The following is a 7,500-nucleotide window of genomic DNA, read 5'->3' as shown; positions in this document are numbered from 1 at the left end:
TTTTCTTTTTCTTTTTCTTTTCTTTTTTCTTATTCTTTTTCTTTTTTCTTTTTCTTCTTCTTCTTCTTCTTCTTCTTCTTCTTCTTCTTCTTCTTCTTCTTCTTCTTCTTCCTCTTCTTCTTCTTCTTGTCTTCTCTGCTCCCGGTTTTCTCTGTTTGGGTCTCCGCTCTGGTTCTTTGCAGTCGCCCTCTGCCTGGCCTTATACAGCCCGGGAATTGTTGATTACGTTTCCTGGATGTCGATACGTACCTAAACTAGGTAGTTTCAGCTACTTCTAACCTATGGGAAAGAAGAACTATTTTTCGCGCCAAACTATGTAACGTTTCCTGAGTTGTGCGTCATCTGACAGAACGTATTTGAAGCGCGCCCCAACAGACGTGTATTGCGCAAAGGTTTATTTTATAACATACATATTATGAAACATGTACAAAATTTCTTTCTACAGTACAAGTGGCAATAACAACATTAATGATAATACACAATACATATGTCTTAAAAATACAAACGGGAGACCTTATTCACGCAAGGGCGTGACACAGCACAACCACAGAATTCTATTCACACTAAGGACATGACAATCATCGTCATCATCATCATCAGCAGCAGTAGCAGCAGAATTGTCATCATCATTATCATCGTCTTCAACTTAGGGGTTCTATTCGGATTAAGGAGTCTCTATTTGAAGGACTAGAGTTGCAACAGATGAATTGTTCCAGACGTGTCCAGTTGTCATCTACATATCACAAAGGAATGTCTGTCAAATATGTTTGATTGTTTTCAACATACTGCAAAAGAACCTGTACGCAACTTGTGAAGTTATCTACCCATTCTATAGAAACTTGTACCAAATTTGTGCAGTACCAACGCATTTAAAAGGGACTTGGAGACAGTTTTTGCAGATATTACTAACATCTCATAAAGAAGAAAATTAATATTTTGTGCAGTGATTACCTAAATGTTAGGAAGAAACACGTGTTAAATTTTTGCAGATGTCACCTGCATATGATACAGGCATTGTACCTTTAGAGCGTTGACAGCTGTAAATGAGGAAAAAGTCGGTAAATTAATTGATAAACAAATATATATATATATATAAATATATATATGTATATATATATATATATTCATATACATACATATATATATATATATATATATATATATATACACATATACGTATATATATATATATATATATATATATATATATATATATATAACCAAAACAAATAACTAAAACTAAATAATTATATTCATAGATAAACAAATGAACGGAATGAATAACTAAAACTAACTTGAAATACTCAAACTCACCATCCCACTCCTGCGCAGTGGAGAGTGAGAAACCCCTGATAGGGCAAAGCCCTGTCAGTTGCCGCAAGCTGCTGGATTTTTTTCAGGCCGATGTTTGTGTCACCTCCCCGCCTGGCCAGGGCTGTCGGGAATCAATGCAGGAAGCCTGCAGCGGGCCCCAGGAATCGAACTCACGACGACATGCTCGCGAATTCGATACTGAGGTGCTCTTGCCAGAAGCTTAGTTGTAACCGATATTATTTTATTTGCCCTCCATAATTGAACAGCAGTGATATGTGGCATTCGTCAGTAGTCATGGGGGACTGGAGACAAGGCGGTTACATACATACAGTACGCATGGGGTCTGCAGTACTTCCGATCTCAGATTTACGGATGGAAGATGATCCAGGTGATTTGAAACGGCTATACCGTGTACTTTGAATATACATATGCCAACTACTTCGCTTCTGAAGCCGTAATCTTTGTCCTATGTACTCCAAACAGCTGAGGTAAGTAGTAATGACCTGTTACCGTTGGGGTCAAACTGGAGACCATGTGGCGAGATCGAAGCCCAACGCAACGTAAAAAGCATTCGTGAGGCTGGCCATCATATTCCTAATTGAAATGGAAAGAGACATTTCGACGTGGTTTTTTGTTTTATGAAATTTTTGGCCAATAATTTGAGAGGAAAAATGCAAAGCTTGGCGAAAGTTAATTAGAAATAAAGCTTCCCCACATACCTACTCGCCTCCCCCCCACCCCACATCCGCCTCGCCCGGAATTTGCAACATAAATTATCCCTAGACTTTACCTAAACAGCATTTCATTCATTCGCCCTGCCCGAGGCACATTCTATGACATATAATCATGGCCTCACAACCTCATTTTAATCTTTTTCAGGACCAGAGGGCGCCGGAGGACCTTAGGGCAGCCGAAAGAAGACCTTGGACAAATCACCTCTATATCTCTTTCACACTATATACACCTGTACGAGTATATTTCCCCTCGAACGAAGGCTACCATCCTCTCCCTATGTGTTACATCCGCTATATATTTTCGCCCACACTTGCTACCAATTCCCTCTTTCCTTTTTTCCCTCTCCCGACTTTCCTTCTTACCCTTCCTTCCTTCCTCCCTCCTCTCTCTCTCTCTCTCTCTCTTTCTCTCTCGTTGAATTTATCTCTCGCTCTCTTTTGTCTCTCTTTCTTTCCCCCTCTCTCCCTAGTTGCTGTTTTTCACCTTTGCTCACCCATCTGCCTGGTCCCGTTCGTTCTCCTCCTCCCTCCCGTGTGCCCTCCCACACCCAATCCTTAATCAACCCATCACACGTCCCCCCACACTCCCTTCTCACCATCTGCAAACAGCTCACATTGACTCTTCTCTTCTGGGAAGTTGGACGTAGGAGGAGGAGGAGGAGGAGGAGGAGGAGGGGAAAGAGACCCAGGTGGAGGAATGTTAACTCAAAGAGAGGCAGAGGTATACGAGAAACGAGGCGAAGGTGGAAACTGCAGGCTGGAGAAGAAAGTTCAGTATAAAAGAAAAAAAAAACGGGTTTGTCATTTTTCATTTTAGTCCGGCTGCCGCCAATCTGTTTCATTCACACAGTGTTTCTCCACCAGGTGATCCGCAGAAACCTACCACGGGATCCGCAGGACGGTGAATTCAACATGTTACTTTATTCACCATTTCGTAGATATACATGGAATTATTCTTTTATCTTGTGTTATGTTTGTACAGTGAAAACAATTTGATATCAAACACCAATTCTTGTAAAAAGAAAACCTTTTATTAACAATTCTTACATACGAATGTAAAATAATCATATCCTATATAACCCGTAGCAAGAGGCCCCCTGAATGTATAAGTCGATATAAGGGGTCCACGAAGCTTGATAGCTTGAGAAATTCTGCTCTATAGTGAAGAGATTATAGTCTATTTCGAACAAAATCTTTTACTCAGCTTATTCTATGATTCTGGTTGACGCCAGGTTATTTTGTTCATCATTGTGGCTTCCCCCCTCGTCAGATGTCCCGGATGAAATTTGTAATCCCTTTCATTAAAGAAGAGGTCTAATCCATTCTGATTACCTTCTTCCAGCAAACGGCCCACAAGGCAACCTCCCGCCCTCCACCGCCCACAACAATCATCAGCTCCATACATGTAGGCGTCATCACCCTCACTCAAGAAGCGACAAGGGAAACTATCCATAGCTTCCTTACAGACCGCTTCCCAATAAATAGCATCAAAGAGCTTGCAAAGAAAATACTAGACATATATAAACTACAAAAAATAGCCGGAATAGACAGAAGAAAAAAGAAAAAAATAAGAAAAACTGATATGATTCGATTCCCACCTACAGATAGTGTCACGGAAAGCTCACAGGCACATAGAGAATAAAAGAGAACATATCTCCAAAGGCTGCTTGAAGAAATGTGGGCCAAATTTCACACCCGAGATTGCCTCCCTAAAAAATATACATAATAATAATAATAAATAAATGAATGGCTACAGCAAGTAAATAAACATTCCCACCCCACAAAAAAAAAATAATAACAGTTATGCTAATTCCCTAGGGAAAAAATTAAATACAATGAGACAATCGATGCGATAAACAAAACAGCAGCACTGAAACATTGATGCAGTAGCATTAATAAGCATTTATCAATAACACTACTCAAACCTACGACGCTAGAAAGTAGGAAAATAACTTAAAAGTTGGTACGATAACGCAAGATTCGAAAGCTAGCTCACCTTTCTCTAACAGATAGAAAATATCACAATATGTATATATATATATATATATATATATATATATATATATGTGTGTGTGTGTGTGTGTGTGTGTGTGTGTGTGTGTGTGTGTGTGTGTGTGTGTGTGTGTGTGTGTGTGTGTATGTATATATATATAAATATATATATATATATATATATATATATATATATATATTGGCTGCATGTTATTGTGGCAAAGTAGCATGCAGTTGATACTTAAGGGTCTATATGGGGCGCCCCTACGGACCAGAGCCACACATCATTTTGTCTGTGATAGAGGAAAACTCTGTTAATAGAGAAATGATGACACTTTTATATTACGACTGTCCCTCCGTTATACTGTCCCCCAACCCCTTGTTACTGTCCTGTACCATTTCTCTGAATATTCATTTCCTTTTTTCGCCTACCCTGTGGTGGGGGAAAAGAATGTTACCACCAAGTCTTCCCACTTGAGTCGTAAGAGGCGACAAAAAACGGGACGGGGGATGGGATTAGGAGTCCTGCTACCTGTAACCCCAAAGGGGACATTCCTAAAAAGAGTAAAGGCATAAGAGGATCTGGGAGTTTTCCAACCAGTACCCTAAGGTTTCGATCTTTTGATGTGCGTGGATGTGGTACAGATGAGAGTAAAAGGAAAGAGATAGACAGAATGCTTATGAGAAGAAAGATGGATGTGCTGGCTTTGAGTGAATCTAAAATGAAAGGGAGGGGCGAGTGTGAGTTTGGGAGTGTAGTTGGGAGGTTCTCAGGAGTGAAGAGGGTACGAGGGAGAGAAGGGGTGGCTATACTAGTAAGTGAAGAGAATGGAGAATTGATGGTGGAGATGTGTCTTGAAAAAGAATTAATGATAGCAAATACAGTGTTTAGGAAGAAAGTCAAGCACAATTACACATGGGAGAGGGTGGTGGATGGAAGGGTGGCAGATAGAGCGTTAATGGACTATATAGTGGTGACCAGGAGTATGGTAGGAAGAGTTAAGGATGTACATGTTCTAAGGGGAGAGAGAGGGGGAATATCAGATAATTTCCTGGTGGAAGGTAAATTGAGGGTGGAGAATAGGTGGAGAAAGAGGAAAAGGGCAGAAGGTAGGGGGGTACTTAGAGTGAACTGCTTAAATGAGAAAGAAAAGGAAAATGAGTATAAGAAGAAGCTGAGAGAGGAGTGGGAGGGAGTGAAGGATAGAGTAGAACTAGGAGTGGAGGAATGGGGATGGTTCAAGGAGGGAGTCATAAGGTGTGCAAAGATGGTGTGTGGAACAAGGAGGGTAGGAGGAAATAGAAGGAAGGGTACTGAGTGGTGGGATGAGGAAGCAAAGAAGGGTGTAGAAGAGAAGAAGCAGGCTTTCATAGATTGGCTACAAATTAGGACGAGGGAATCGTATGAGAGGTGCAAAGTAAAGAGAAGGGAAGTTAAGAATAAGATAAACGAAGCAAAGAGAAGAGCAGATGTGAAATGGGGTAGGAGTATGACAGAAAATTTTGAAAGTAATAAAAAGATGTTTTGGAAAGAAATTAAGAGAGGAAGAGGAGGCGAATCAAGTAGAGAAGAAAAGGTAAAAGGTGCAGATGGAGAGATGATAATGGAAGAGAAGGCAGTGAGAGGAAGGTGGACAGAGTATTTTAGGGAGTTGCTAAATGTGAAGGAGGATAGGGAGGGAAAGGTAGTTGCAATGGGAAGCGTTAAGAAAATGAGAGTGATGAGTAAGGAAAATGGAGGAGAAATAGGGATATATAGAGTGAAAGCAATTGTAAAGATGATGAGAGTAGGTAAGGCACCTGGGTTCGATGGATGCCATGCAGAATGTCTGAAGAAATGAGGTACAGTTATGTTGAACTGGCTGGTGAGGTTATTTAATGTTTGTTTAAGAGAGGGTAGAGTGCCGAAGAACTGGAGGAGTGCCTGTATCGTTCACTTTAAAAGGGAAAGGGGGACAAGTGTGAGTGTAGTAGTTCAGAGGGATCAGCTTGCTAAGTGTAGTTGGGAAGGCTTATGGGAGGGTCTTGATTGAGAGGATTAGGAGAGGAACAGAGGGAGTAATTGGTGAGGAACAGTGTGGTTTTAGGACAGGTAGAGGTTGTGTAGATCAGATCTTTGTGGTAAGACAGATATGTGAGAAAGCTATAGGAAAAGGTAAGGATGTATTTTGGGCTTTTATGGATTTGGAAAAAGGCTTGCGACAGAATAGACAGGACACTGTGGGGAGGTAGTGCAGATTTATGGCATAGGAGGAAAGCTGTTAAAAGCAGTCAAGAGTTTTTATGAGAGTAGTAGAGCTTGTGTTAGGATTAGAAATGGAGAGAGTGAATGGTTTGAGGTAAAGGTGGGACTTCGTCAGGGATGTGTTATATCACCCTAGCTGTTCAATCTATACATGGATGGGGTGGTGCGAGAAGTGAATGCAAGGGTAGTGGGTCAGGGGTTGGAGATGGTTAAAGGACACGAGAAAAGTGGGAAGTAAGCCAGTTGTTGCTTGCTGACGACACTGCGCTTGTAGCAGGATCAGAGGAGGGATTGAGGAAGTTAGTGACAGAGTTTGAGGTGTGTGAAAGAAGGAAGCTGAAGATAAATGTGGGTAAAAGTAAGGTGATGAGATATACAAGGGGAGAGAGTGACAGCATGCTGGAAGTGAGCATTAAGGGAGAGAAACTGGAGGATGTGGATAGTTTCAGATACTTGGGTGCGAATGTGGCAGGAAAGGGAGGAGTAATGGTGGAGGTAGAATGTAGATTGAGAGAAGCTAGTAAATGCCTTGTTAGATTAAAAAGTGTAATGAGAAATAGACATCTGGAAATGGATCCTAAGAGGAGATTATATGAAGGAGTGATTGTGCCGGCAGCACTGTACAGGGCAGAAACATGGAACATAAGAGAGGAAGAGAGGAGTTTGAATGTGTTTGAGAGGAAATGTCTGAGAAATATGATAGGAGTTACTAGGCTAGAGAGAGTGAGAAATGAGGAGGTGAGGAGGAGAACAGGGGTGGAAAGGGAGCTGGGAGATAGGGTTGATGAAAGAGTATTGGGATGGTTTGGACACATGGAAAGAATGAGTGAAGAAAGATTAGTAAAAAAAAGATGTGGAAGGCAGAGGTGGAAGGAGTGAATATGAGGGGGCGTCCTAGGAGAGTGGTTCTCAAACTATGGGTCGCGACCCAACTTTGGATCGCAAGACCAATTTTGATGGGTCGCAGAGACACGGAAAATTCTCACGTTTTCAGAGTATTTAAATACTTGACTAATAATTTTTTTCTTTTAACTGCACATTACTTATGTAATGTGCCATGAATTCTGTTCATTCAATTTTGTTAAAGAAAAGCTGTACACATTTTTTTTTCCAAAGTAAAGGGTATATATCACTGTCCATTTTGTTTCTCTTTATTTTATTCTGGGTCGCGAAGGACGGAAATATTCCAAATAGGGTCGCTCACGAAAAAGTTTG

The sequence above is a fragment of the Oratosquilla oratoria genome, chromosome 2 (genome assembly GCF_046742065.1).
Source record: "Oratosquilla oratoria isolate Oo_2021 chromosome 2, ASM4674206v1, whole genome shotgun sequence".
Taxonomy (NCBI): Eukaryota; Metazoa; Arthropoda; class Malacostraca; order Stomatopoda; family Squillidae; genus Oratosquilla; species Oratosquilla oratoria.
Note: the sequence above shows the minus strand (reverse complement) of the source record.